The sequence below is a fragment of the Ambystoma mexicanum genome, chromosome 10, assembly GCF_040938575.1.
Source record: "Ambystoma mexicanum isolate Mex_15411 chromosome 10, UKY_AmexF1_1, whole genome shotgun sequence".
Classification (NCBI taxonomy): Eukaryota; Metazoa; Chordata; class Amphibia; order Caudata; family Ambystomatidae; genus Ambystoma; species Ambystoma mexicanum.
In genome coordinates this window covers 642,969,633-642,984,119 of record NC_090932.1, presented here as the reverse complement: position 1 = coordinate 642,984,119, position 14,487 = coordinate 642,969,633, and the positions used below count along the sequence as shown (strand labels likewise).

Sequence of the window (14,487 nt, the reverse complement as noted above, 5' to 3'; positions counted from 1 at the left end):
ATGGTTATATAAAGGTTTCCGTGCAATTTCACTGAACTATCCAAAATGTGGCAGATAGAAGTTTTACCTTTTTAGAAGTAGGAACAATAATATCACGATTTATACTTTCAAATAAATTTCCTATTGCTGCATTTGCATTGGGGACTTTACAGATTAAAAAGATCCAGTGAGATTCTGTCAAAACCTAGACTTTTATTAGAAGCGTGTGGTTTTGGGACTCTGGTGTGTTTATAAAAGATCCTGTGAGATTTTATCAGAACTTGAGTTATATGTGAAGCTTGTAAATTTGCAGCTGTCACAAATTCAAACAGTCAAATGGGATTGTCCTTGCTGTTCTTCTAATTATTTACAGTATTGGTTTATATCTCTGGTTTAGCGGCCAAGTGGCCAGAATAAATGTTGCTAAAATGATTAAGGCACTCCTCTGCAACCACATGAATAATAAAAGAATGCACAGCTATGAATATGTTTCCAATAAAATAGGAATGTATTTTGATGCATTTCTTTCATCTGCCAGCTGTGAATTTACAGCATATGTTTTTGGAAATTTAGTAGCAGTGATACTCAGAGCAGAGAGGCTTTAAACACAGTACTACTTTGTGCCCCTTGAACAATAGCTATGTTATTGAAGTCTAATACCATTATTAACCTGCATCATATAAGGGGGAAATCACATAATTGTCAGATACAATTCAATCCATTTATTGGCGGTAAAGCGAAGTTCTCAATATAAATCTGAAGTTACTCGAAATGTAACTTGTACCGATCTAAAGGCAAGCTGACACACATTTGATGGAAGATCCTGTCAGTTAATTTCACTGGACTTGAGAGAGCAGCAAATTCATATAATTCTCTCCTTTGTTTTGAGCAAATCCAAATCCAGTGAAATTTTAAATATAGGCACTCTATCAACATACCTCATGATCAACAGAACTTTGCTCCATTATTTCTGTTTTAGTCAGTCTGTCATTCAATACCATATGGCATAAACTGGGTTTTTAATCCAAACAACATGAAGGAAATCATGTTTATGGTACAAGCTCGAAAGAGCAACTTCACAGCATCATAACTTGTTAAAGAGCCCCTATTGCGTTTTCTAATTATAGGGAAAAACGGGAGTCTCAGGACAAATGATCAGACAAGGTCTGGATTAAATATTTTAATCTGTAAACTTGCTTGTGTTGCTGTTTTTCTGTATAATATTTAGTACTAGTGTAGAAGCCCGTGTACACGGGCCAAAGTGCAGATTTCCTTAAGAAAGTAGGACCACTATATGTCCTAAGGCAACTGCTCCCTCTAGCGGTGACAACAGGCAAAGCTAACCAATTCTACAGCGCATGACTGCATCGGACAAAAGCACAAACCTACATCTGGCCTTTTATTATATTGTTAGATTTCTTTGAATTTACATGTTTTTAGTTGTATTACTGCTCATGTCTAGATCATTCAGTCACACAAGGGCAATGGTCAAGAATTGTTCTTCTAAATCAAGTGTGGTCAGAGACGAGATGGCATCAACCTCCACATACAACAAAACATCTGCATATCTGAGCATGTTTATGGAGAATCAACAGGGTATAGCCAGAACTGTAGGCAAGTCTAATGTGAGCGCAGTAAATAGCAGTGGGGTTAACACATTACCTTTGTTTCATCATTGTTTGGGAATTGGAGTTTGTGAAATTCAAGAAATGCAGCTAAACTAAACAGTCAATGTTTAGCTGAATTTCTACCAACCAATCATTACGTAGAATATCATGAGGCTAGTCATTGGAAGGAAAAACCAAATATCGGCAGTATTTTCTGAATTGAGAGCAAGTTGGGAAAAGCATTGTTCCCCAGAAGACTTGTGATGGACAGAGTAGTGACCGATTCTAGGGTAGTCTCCCTACCAGAACTAACTTCAAGTCATGTAGTCCGAAATAAATGCAAAGGCAATGTCCTAGCAATAAAGTTGCACCCAATGCATTAAAATATTAGGAATCTCACTCACAAGGATGCCAGAAAACGAAACATTAGTCTGTGGCATTAAAAAAGCAAGTAATATTTCAGAAGATTATGTAAAGATGTTGAAGACTGAACTGAAAATGACCTTATGTGGAAGTTGAAGAGGGGCATTCTTGTCTAAGCAATCCTCAAATGATACTTTCCACAATACTGCTTCAGCCCATGCCAGCAGTATCATGCTTCTTAGAAAATCCGGGAATCTAAGACAATCTGCCAGAAACTGACCTTGTTCACCATTTATGGTCAAACGAGCACACTGTTCGCTTAGGTGAAGACCCCTTTGAGAAAGCCTGCACACTGGATTACAGCTGGAATGTCCATCTATCTTTATTTTTTTAAATATGTCTTTTTTGGAATTTTTGCATAACTTATTAAACCACTTGACAACATTCTTCCCTCCATCCTTATCCCCTCATGTACAAAAGTGTCGCCCAATAATGTCCACCGTAGACCATCCACAAGATGTAAACAATGCAATCTTTCCTTCCCATACTAATATTCATTCTCCATTTCCCTACAATTATTTCCTGTGGCAATCCCTATTCCAAAACATAACTTTTTCTAAAAACATTACCCTATCCGTACCCTCCTTCCGCTTTGATGCCCTTAGGGTCTCATCATTACCAAAATGGGTCTTAGTGTCTTTTTGCCATTATCAAACCAGCTCTCAACAGGAGCTAATTGTGCCTGTTAAAATCCAGGACTGCCCAGCTACCCAGAAGAAACAATTTGGGATTGTACAAAACCTTCCAACCCATGACCTTGCATAGTTGCACAGCAATTCAGCTCCATCAGGACTTGATTCCACTACGTTGCCATGCATAACGTGACAATGTCTTTTTTACATTTCAAGCAAAGGCTGTATCCACTCTTGCCATTTTTCATAGCCTCTCTCACAAATTATAGATTTTTTGCAGGTTTTTCAGTTATATCAATTGAGAATGTGCAATCATGACTACCTCACAAGAATGATACAACGTGACTAACCAGTAATCCTCTATCTGTGGCCCTACATCATTTCCCCATTTTTTTTTTTTTGATAAAACATTTTTTATTGTTTTACATTCACAAGAACACAACATCAGCTTTTGTGGATTAGCATGTTCTTCCCAAATTCAAATCTCGTTAGATCAATTGACAATCACCCATGACATTACCCCTGGTTTTGTGCGATTAAACCATATCCTCCTCAGAGCACACCGCCGAGCCCAGCCGGCTCTAAGGTCCATCCTCTTCCCACCTCCCCCATATTTTGTTCGCCTTAGTAGGGCCTCCTCTGGCGGTATATACTCGGTGCTCTATAGTGGCACAAATGTTCATATCTGTTGCCCATTGCTCCATCGTTGGGGACTCCGGGGCTCCCCATTTTTGCGCTATATTACGCTTCATCAATCCCGTTGCCGTGTTCAGTAGCAATTTGCCCCATTTAGTAAGTTCAATCTCATCCGGAGCCCCCAAAATGAGAATCTTCGGGTCTAGTGGTATACGGCACGCCAAAACATTGCCCAGTACCGCACAACACTCTCTCCAGAAGGTGCGGATTTGGGGGCATGCCCACAGGATGTGAAAGAATGTTCCCTCCTCCTCCCCACAGCGGAGGCAGTTTGGGTTCAAGGCTCTCTCCCATCTATATAGTACCGTTCTGGGGTAATAAACCCTGTGTAGGATTTTTAGTTGAACCAGCCGGATCCTGGAAGAAATGGCCACCTCCCTCGGGTGCATTAGTACTTGGATCCAGTCCTCTGGATCTATCACCCCTACATCCACCTCCCATTTAGCTTTCAAAGTCGTGAGTTCTGGCGTAGCAAAGGATGTAATAGCGTTGTATAGGATGGAGGTGCATTTGGAGGGGATGAGAGCTGGTAGTATGTTACGTTCTATGGGTGTGTACTCCGGGATATTGGTGCCTGCAGGTATATGGTTTCTTAGGGCATGGGCCAGTTGTACATAGTGGTATCGCTCAGTGCCCGGGAGTTGGAATTTTTGCTGGATAGTTTCAAACGATGCTACCCCCCTCTCACCAAGAATGTCCCCAACCCTCAGAATCCCAGCCCTTACCCATCGGGGCCATGGTTGAAGCTTCTTAATCTCAGGGAGGTTACAGTTTCTCCACAGGGGTTGTGCCACCGTTACACTGTTTTCCCACCCAACGAATCTGTGTGCCTGTTTCCAAACCATGATGGTATGAGCCGTGGTCGTTGGTGGGAGAGGTCTCGGAGTAGTGTGGTATAGTAACTGCCAAGGTTCGGTATCGTGCATGGTCGCAATCTCGGCTTTGATGTGGGGGAGCTCCCTGTCTCCATGAAGCAGGTCGTTGACCACTGCCAACTGTGTGGCCCAATAATATGTTTGGAGGCGTGGGGCTCCTATCCCACCCTCCCAGACCGATCTCTGGAGCGTGGTTAGCGCTATCCTCGGCTGACCTCCCCCCCATATTAGTTCCCGAAAGAGGGAATCAACCCTCTTAAAGTCGGAGTCTGGGATCTTTAGTGGGGCATTTTGTAAGACATAGAGAAACCTTGGGAGAGTCATCATCTTGAAGAGTGCCGCTCTTCCCATGGGTGTAAGGGGGAGAAGCCTCCAGTGGTGGACGTCATTGACAAAACGGTCAAGGACCGGTTGAAAGTTGTGTAGTGTGTATTCGCTCAGGTTTGTGGTCACCCAGATCCCTAAGTATCGAAAACCATGGGGTTCTATTCGGTACGGACATTCCCGAGGGTCAGCTTGCACGATGCCTTTTACCGGGAAGAGAACTGATTTTCCCCAATTGATTTTAAGCCCACTAAGTTCACCAAAACGGGTAAGCATCTGTGTCACCCTGGGGCAAGACCGAGTTGGGTCCCTCATGTAAATCAGAAGGTCATCCGCGTACAAGGAGACACGGTCCTCATGTCCCTCAGGCCACCTGAACCCCGTCCATGCAGCGTCCTGGCGAAGCCAGAGGGCCAGGGGCTCAATCGCCAGGGCAAAGAGAAGGGGAGAGAGGGGACAGCCCTGTCTCGTGCCCTTTCCCAACGGGAAGGACCGGGACGGCCAACCATTCACTCTGACCTCTGCCCGAGTGTTAGTGTATAGTAGTTTCACCCATTTCAGGAAGCTGTCCCCGAACCCCATACGCCTCATGACTTCCCAAAGGCAGTCCCACCTGACCGAGTCGAAGGCTTTTTCAAAATCTACTGCCAGTAGGGCGAGAGGGGTGTCAATGATCGGGGCCCGCTCCAGAGCCAGATGGAGCCGGCGCAGGTTCATACGTGTCGATTTGTGTGGCATAAAGCCACACTGATCCGGGTGGATCAAGGTATGGGTCACTGATTGCAGCCGGTTGGCAAGGAGCTTGGCGAGAACCTTGGCCTCGCTGTTAATTAAAGAGATAGGCCGATAAGAAGCACACTGTTCCGGGGGCTTGTCAGGTTTGGGGATGACCACAATGGTGGCTTTACATAAGTCAGGTGGGAGGGTGCCCTGGTCGCGGGCACCAAGAAACATCCTGTAAAGGGGGGTCGCCAATTTGTTCCCTCCAAGTTTTTGCCAGGTCTCGGCAGGGAACCCATTAGGGCCCGGTGTTTTCCCCGTCTGGAGTTGCGCTAGGGCTCTGCTTATTTCGGATTCAGAAAGGTCCGACTCTAACTCCTCCCGTTGTTGTGGTGTCAGTGTTGGGAGAGCAATCTCATCGAGTAGGGTCGGGTCGAAGGGTGTTGTCGGGACCCGGTAGAGCTCCTCGTAAAACTGGGCAAAGGCTTCTGCTATTTCAGCATCCGTTTGGTACCTAACCCCACTCGGGGCAACAATCTCCCTTACATGACGCCTCCCCTCCTCCCTCCTCTCCAACCAGGCCAGCATTTTGCCTGCCTTGTCCCCCAGCTCGTATATCCTCGCTCTGGTGTCCCAGTGGGCCTGTCTGGCATTGTCTAGCATGGTATTTCTGAGGGTTTCTGTGGCTAATGTGAGGGACCTCTGAGTCTGCGGGGTAGGGTCAAGGACATGCGTGCTTTCAGCCTGAATCAATTCGGCTTCCGCCTCTACTATTTTTTGGAGTCTCTCCCGCTTTTTGTTTGCTACCCATGAGATGATTTCCCCACGTAACACCGTTTTATAAGCCTCCCACACCACCACCGGGTCATCCACCGCTGGTATATTTATGTCAAAGTATTCGTCGGACACCTCCGTGAGGCTGTCTACCAATTCTGGGAATCCAAGGTGGTAGTTGTTTAGCCTCCATGTTCTAGGGGGGATCACCGATTGTGTTCGTATTTCAATTAGTAAGGGGGAATGGTCTGAGATTCCACGGGGGAGGAATTCTGCGGATATTGCCCTGTGCAGGTCTGTGTTCGGGACGAGAAGATAATCGAGTCTAGAGAGGGAGCCATGGGCTCCAGAGTGGAACGAGTAGCCTCTATCTTGGGGGTGCAGCTCTCGCCATACATCTCGGAGGCCTAGGGCGGACACAAAGTTAGAGAGTTTCGTGGGAATATCAGGATTGCGCCCCCTAAGGTGGGTACGGTCCATAGTATTGCACATGACGTCATTAAAGTCTCCCCCCAGGACCCAGCGATCTGGATGGTGCTTCCCAAGGAGAGTGGTGAGATCCTCCAGTAATCCCTGGCCCAGTCCGGGTGGGGAGTATATGGACACAATGGCCAGTGTTTCACCCCAGAGTGAGCCTAAAATGAGTACATAGCGACCCCGTGGGTCCAGTTCCACCGCATGAGGGGAAAACGGGAGCCTCTTGTGTATAAGAATAAGGGTGCCCCTGGATCCCATCGTGTACCCTGCATGGAACGCGGTCCTGTAGTTTGTTTTCTGGAAAAAGGTGCAGTGAGTTCCCGCTAGGTGTGTCTCTGATAGGAGGGCCAAGTCCGGAGCGTGCCTATTCAATAGTTGTTTAATCAAACACCTTTTAATCCCAGAGCCCATTCCATTCACGTTCCAATTAAGCAGCTTAAGGGATCTGGGGCGATCGAGTGGAGGGGGGTGTGTTTGTGGGTGGGTCATCTAGAATTTCTTGTTAGAGGGTACGCAGGATACATGGGTCGGGAGAGTAGTCTCCCCTTGGTGTGTCTGTCGGGAGCATGGTCCCAATACATAGCGCTGCAGGGTGTAATGTTCAACGGGTTATATTTGGGTCTGCGGTTGAACATGCTATAAATCCAAACTAACAAAGCAACCTTAAAACTTTCCCTTTCATCCCCCTCCCTATACTCCACCCCAACTTGAAGTACCTGTCGCCCAAACATACAAGAACAGACTGGCAAAGGGCAGTCAACTCATCAACCAAGAACTATTCTTAAGTTGCCTTGTTCCAACCGTGGGGTGCTCCGCGTTCCGGGCCGCCAGTTATACAGACATCGGGTTCTCAGTTAGTTCACTGTTAGCATGGTCTAGTAGCACGGTGCCGGATCTCAAAGCATAATTGCGGGTGGGTGCCTTATACTCCATTTCAGTCATTATCTCTGTTTGGTTGTGCCTGGGGTTGGTGTTGCGGGAGTTCAGGAGGTATCCTGTCTCGTCTCGGGCGATTCCTACCGTTCCCTTGTCTTCCTTCTGGCCTCCAATCACCCTCCAGGTGTCTTTCTGCCCAGCTCCATGCTTCGGCTGGGTCCGTGAAGTGCACCGTTGTTCCATTAAAGTATATTTTCAGCTGCGCCGGGAATAGGAGCCCGTATTTCACGTTGAGGGTCTGGAGGCGTTTTTTAAGGGGGCCAAAGGATTGTCTAGCTCTTTGCACCTCCCTGGTGAAATCCGGAAAGAAACCTATCCTAGAGCCGTTGAACATTATGGTGCCCTTAGTTCTGGCCATTTGGAGTATTGCGTCCCGGTCCCTATAGTTAAGGAGTTTCACAATCACTGTGCGGGGTGGGGCACCTGGGATTTGCCTGCCAGTTGGCATTCGATGGGCCCGTTCAATGGAGAAGAAGTTCGACAAGGTTTTAGGGGCAAAGATGTCTGCGAGCCATTGCTCTAGGAACAGTTCCATACTTGCTCCCTCCGTTTTTTCTGGCAGGCCGAGGATCCGAATGTTTCGTCTTGCCCTGCCCTCCGCCTCTTCCACCCTTTCTTCCAAAGCTTTGAGGCGGGTAAGCGCTCCTGACATTTGCTGGTTCGCTGTTCTTAAATTGTCCTCTGTTTCGGATATTCGACCCTCGGCTTCTCCGGTGCGGGCTGTAAGTTTTTGGAGGTCGTGGCGCAATAATGATACCTCTGCGCTGATGCTATCCATTTTCTTTTCCATGGAGGTCCTCGAGTTCGCTATGGCGTTCATGACATCCTTCAGCGAGATGTTCTCCTCTGCTTCTGGTGTTACGCTAGTACCGGGTTGCTCTGGTGGGGGGGTTTGGGCGGGGGTCGTATACTGCTCTATTTTACTCTGCGTTGTCATGCCTCTTGCCTTGTCCTTCCCCATATCTGCAAGTAGTCAGTGGTCCGTGGTCCGTGGCAGGTCGGCCCCACTCCTGCACTGTTTATAGGGCTTGCAACCTACGGTCTCTAGGGCGATTTACGGAGCGGGTAGGTGCAGTTCCGAAGTTGGTAGGGTAGGTTTTGTTGGCGCCCTACGCTTGCTGGGTGGGATGGTTTGTGCGTTTGGAGATTGTTCCCCTTTTCATCGCCGTACCCCCTCTCCTTGTGCGTTCCGTATGGTTCCACCGGGAGGGTTCTACTCCTTTTGTGTAGCGATATGTGTGTGGTAGTTGGCCCTAGTTGTGGCACCACTGAGAGGCAGTTATGTCCCAAGCACCCAGTCCCAGGTCACCACAAGTCTGCAGGCACTTCAGTCGCTGTTCGTGCCGTGTTTATTGATGGTCCTCCCTTGGTATTGTGGCTTAATGCGTCATTTCAGGCGTCACTCTGCCGCTCTCTCCCGTACCTTTCACGGGGCCTCAATCCTCCAGCAGCTCTCTCCCTCTCCCCAGAGCAGTCTCTGTGTAGTCCGGCCTGTCTCCGGCGGGACAGCGGCTCCGCGGGGCCGTGGGGGTCGGGGTCGTGTGTGCCCGAGAGCACAGCGCAGGATGTGGCTGCTACTCTTCCACTCGCGGGCAGCTCCCGCTTGAGCGAGTTCGCAAGCTCGTCTCTCTCCCCCCCGCCCTCCGCTATGTTCCTGTGTGGCTGTTCCAGGCACCCGCTGAGCAGGGTGTCTGCCTCCTTCAATTGGCTTCGGCGGCCAAACGCCTCCGCGGGGCCGCGGGGGACAAGTTCTTGTGTGCCCGAAAGCACACGGTAGGATGTGTCTGCCGGCAGCGGGGCCCCCGTACCTTCACACTCGTCAGCGGTTCTCTCTTGTGCGGGAATTCACGGGGTCGTCTCTCCCTTCCGCCCTCCGGTGTTGTCGTTACTGCTGTTTCAGGCACCCGCTGGTCAGGGTGTCTATCTCCTACAGTTGGGCCTGCTCCGGCGGCCAAACGCACCCGCGGGGGCCGCGGGGGACAGTTTCGTGTGTGTCCGCGGCACACAGCAGGATGTGCCGTCAGTAGCGGGCCCGCCCTCCTTCTTAGTCGCGGGTAGCTCCCGCGTGTGCGACCCGCTCCGCCCGGCAGGAGTTCACGGGCTCTGTTCTTCCCACCTCTGTCTGCCGTGGTCCCACGCGGCTACTCCGGGCATCAGCGGGATAGGGTGTCGGTCTCCCGCAGTTGGCGCCGTATTGCACGTCCAGTACTAGTCCGTCGCTCCGGCGGCCATCTTGTCTATTATCACCGTCTCGGGCTTCCCAGACCTTTTGCGCCCATTCGGTGCTACGATTCGGGTCGGTAGCACAGCGACCCGATCCTCCGAGGTTCCGCTGCACCCGGGTCTATTTTCTGCCGTCGTGAAGCCCAAATAATCAGGATATTTTCAGGATTTGGCTGGCGGCCGCGGGAGCTCCGAGGAATCACGTCCTCATCCCGTGCTCGCTGGCCACGCCCTCATTTCCCCATTTTTGCTTGAGTTCCTTAAAAGGCACATCAAAAAGTACTGCAAATAGCATAATGTAATATCAAAAATTCCCACAGCTTTGCCTAAAGTCTTTGAACAGTATTTTGTATAAGAGCATCCTCAACCTTGACATCATGCTTGTCCCTCCAGGTCTGGAACCTTTTCAATTTAGCAACCTCCGAAGGGCCCCTCTGCTTCAAAGAGGTTCTTCAACATGAACTTCTCTCCCCACCCCCTACTAGCTAATACATAGAAAGAGACCAGATTGAAAAATAGGTTCTATTTCAGAATTACAAATTCAAAAGATTACACATTTTATAGGAAATGCATTGAACTGTATGGAAGCACAGAAGAAATGTACAATTATGTAGGTAGCACTGAGAAAGTGGTGTACTAAATCACTAATTCCAGTGATGCAACAGCCATATTAAAGGTTCTGTGCAAACATATGGCACTATTATATACCAACCGAAGAGTTGTTATGTAATAAGTGGAAGGCACGATAATGAAGGAGTACGAATTAAGCTCAGCTGGACTGAAGATGAGGAAATAAGGCAGAGGTGCTTTGCAACATTAAGGACCACGGTGCTATGTAACTTTGTGTTTTAGTTAATGGTTTGGTGATGATTACAAGGGAGGACTCCAATAATAGATACAGATATGTGTGTCAACGAGAGTGCAACACATTTGTCTGTGCTGTTTTCTATTATTGACCATTGGCTGAAGGGGTCTCTGATGCGAATAGTAAACTGTGCTAAGACATGGAAGTTCGACCTTGAAAATATATCAGTCACTTTAGGAAAAATTGAGGTTGAAGATAGCACAAAAAACGTCACCTGCATGCACAGATTTTTACCGGGGAAAATGGAAGAATGGCAGTATGTATGGCGCAGCAACTCCAGTGAAAGAAGTAGTGTGATAATGGTGCACACACTGGTGATGGCCAACATAGAATTCAGATGAGAATAAGTAGTATAGCTACTATAGGGGAGCAGACAGAGGTGGGCACATGGGCTTCTGGCTATTTGGTGCACCAGCTTGGTCACAAAATCAAGACGGTGAGCGAGATGTTCTTTTGATGGTAGGGAAGTGCAAGAGTACTTTTGGCTCTGTTATTAGTGGATCCAGTTACCCTTTCGAGATCAAAAATAGTCTACATTATACTCAAAATGCAAATTTATATGCAGATTTAGCAAGTTAAATTCTAGCCTCTCAGTCATAAGTAAACCAGACTGGAACTGCTCTGTAAAAGCCAAGCCTTCACTAGATTCCATGGAGCTCCTTACTTGCCACCTCCCATTATCACAGAAACAAAACAGGAGCGGGTCCTTTTAGGATGAAATCACAGACCTCTTTATGTCAGCCTTATTCTCACACAACACATATATCCTATGGCAACTCAATCTACCTAGAACATCGAAAAGATTAGGGAGGTCCTCAATGGCCTCATAAACTGTATTCATATACATCAACTCATATTAACACCCATCCACTTTAAAGGAAACACACTCAATCTCATTTTCGCTGCTCTCTCACACCCCCCTCTTACAAATTGCTCTGACCGTGTGCGGCTTGATTGGGCTGAACATGCAGCCATCACATCCTTCTCGTAAATTTCCTGGCGAACCTTTTTATTGTGGTATGAAAACCAAACCTTTCTCTTTAAAAAGTTAATAATACTTGTACAATAATAAAATACACAATTAATAAGAATTAGTCATTAACACTAAACAAATCTAAAAACTGCATATAAATGAAATTTGGTTTCCTTCCAAAATCCTACCCCAACATTCTACAGTTGTTAAAATATTCAAATCATGTACAAAGTAAGAGAAATGTTTGATTTCTTAACTGTAGTAACAGTAAACATTCAATGATGTTTCAACTTTCCTTGTGTCCTTACACAGCCTCACAGCCTACAAATTTGCTGTACTCTCTCGATTTGGAATCTTGCACCTTGTATTTTATAAGTGGGAAAAACGTACAAACGAAACCTCAAGAACCAGTGTCACCAGGTGAGCTTTGGAATTTTACAAGATACTTTGGTAATGTTTTTAAATGTTTTTCAAGATATGACTCGTATTCAAAAAGCTTATATTTCATTTTGTTGAGCACCAATGCTGTTTCCACATTTTTGTTTTCACGTCTGTGGGTTGATTTAATAGATAATCCTCCGTGCAATTTAAGCATCTTTAATTGACCTCCACAGCATTAATACCAGATTGAAAGCTTGTCCTGGTCATATTTCCCAAGCAAAATTTGAGATTGCAGAATAACAAATCCTTTGGAGGATCCAACACTTTACTGTACAATGTTAGCATTATCTACTTCACAGTTGTCTCTAGTGATAGCAAGCCAAGCTAATACTGGATAACTGTGGTTGAGGCACCCTTGGGTAATTTTGAAACGTATCTCCAGAATATACCTTCTTCCCTTAACCATAATACATTGTTCAAAGGTCCCAGGGTCTCAGCTACATAAATCAGATATATAACAACCTTTGCTTTGTAGAACTTTGAGCTGCAACTTTAAAAATCTACCATATTTGTTATGAATGTTTTTGCTTGAGCCGCAAGGGCTACCTTCTTGGCACGGACCCTTTCATATAAGCGCTTTTATTTTCAAATCACACGTGAATTAGTAAACCTAGATATGTTAAGTGATCTACCCCTTCTAAATTAGTTTGCTTGAGACTCTTAAATAGAAGACAAGATCATCATTTTTTATTTAGCCGGGGTAATTTTTCGAAATCGTTCATGTAGAGTTTGCATTCAGTTCACATTGTAAAACTATTGGGGTATAATCCATAAATACCAGATTGCCCACGTAGCCCTGCCAAGAAACCAGCAAAACCCTGAAAAATTGAGGAAACAACCTGGTGTCTTTAAAAGCCTCCCCAATGTCCAAAATGAATAAATAAAACAAGATTGGAGCCAGGAGGCAACCCTGTCGGAGCCTTCTTGGTGTCTCAATCATGGATGATAAATGTCTCTCTGTGTTCAACCTAATTTGTATTTTTGTGTCTCAAAATGTCGACCAGTGTAATGGGACAACCCCATTGTAGCAGTTTACCCCATAGCTGATTTTTATGAACACATTCAAAAGCATTGTTAATTCGATAAAGGCCAGAAATATTGGTTGGTGCTTTAGGATGGTTCTCTTATGCAGTAGGCACAATATAAAACCATTTAGAGAAGTGCCCAGGTGGCATATTGTTTGCTATAGACTTTCATCTACCAAGAAAATAAAGCGAAAACCTGACTTTCCCTACTTTTAGGAGTGGTTTCCCTGCCTCAACTAAAATGCAAATGGGTTTGACAGAATATCCTTGTAAAGTAGAGTCCACAGTCATGTGTAAAAACTCTGTCCCTTACACTTATAACTAAACTAGAAGGTTGCGTCAATGGTCTTGGTCCAGGAGAATTACTCCCTTTTCCTGGATTGGGTAGCACAGTTCTGGTTACAAGTTCTTAACCAGTGGAAATGACTCCTTCCCCTGGTCCCAATACTTCACAAACAAAGGACTGCCCATTCTGTAATACACTGTATCAGAAACGTTCTCTGTTTCCTCTGCCTAGTGGGAATAACTTCCTTCGCTTGGATTACAATATTCTAAGGCTTGATCCATTTTGCAGATTCAACTACTAGTTGAATGACTCCCTTCTCCTGGTCTCTGGCTTCAATGTTTCTCACACGAAACCAGGGGGAATGACTCCCTCCCCCAGGCCTCTTGGTTAGATTGTCCTTTTTCTTGTAGATGTAGCACTACCAGGTTAATTACTTCTTTCTCCTGGTATCTTGATTTCAGTCACTTTACGCTGAGAGATACTCACAGGGAATTACTCCCTTCCCCTGATGATCCTTATTTCACTGTTTTCCTTCTTTCTCAATAGTTCATATACAAGTATGCTTCTTATTTATTTATTTGCATTTATAAAGCGCACTGGCAGCCCAAGGGCATTGAGGCGCTGTTTACAAGAGAGTGACTTAGTTACAAGTTACATCATTGCTACTGGTTACAGGAGGCGTAGCACATTGGAACAGGTTCCATGTTGGGCTTTGTAAATACAAGACCGAGTTATGTCGAAAAGGAGGCAGTGAAGCATTTAAGATGGTCCAATGCATTTGGAGCATTTTGAGTCTGTACTAGGAGACTTCAGATGAACAGACATGTTTCAATTTCTTTGCAGAAGGTTAAGTGGCAAGAGATCCCTCCTAGTTTGGGTGGAAGGGAGTTCCACTGGGTAGCGGCGATGAAGGGGAAGCTGGCGCCTCCGGTACATGCTTTGTTGACCTTGGGTACTGAAAGAAGGTTAGTGTTGGGGGTTCTGATTGGTCTTTCTGTAAGAGGTCTGGTCAATCTCTGGGATAGGTATTGATGGGTATTGACCCAGTTATCCCCAGCATAGCCCACCTGGTCTTCAGGCTTGCCAGGTACAGCACGAGGGAGAGGGTCGTTCTCCGGCCTTTTCAGATCATGGGTCCCAGGACCAGGTTTCCTCGTCTCTAGACTTGTGCAGACTTGGTTCACTCTCCTGCCAAGTACTGCCATGAAGAAGATGCCGTATACTTCTCCTC

At 46.3% G+C, this 14,487-nt stretch overlaps 1 protein-coding gene across 6 annotated transcripts in view; it reads left to right on the top strand.

Moving 5' to 3' along the window:
* Positions 1–14,487, top strand: part of SCLY (selenocysteine lyase) — a 951,200-nt gene that overhangs the window by 110,765 nt on the left and 825,948 nt on the right. For 5 of the 6 annotated variants that reach the window (XM_069618226.1, XM_069618227.1, XM_069618228.1 and 2 more), the window contains exon 2: positions 11,817–11,924. The exons of the other annotated variant lie outside the window; for it this stretch is intronic. The gene's annotated coding sequence lies outside the window, so the exon portion shown is untranslated. The remainder of the gene's footprint in view (positions 1–11,816; positions 11,925–14,487) is intronic. 6 annotated transcript variants of the gene reach the window in all.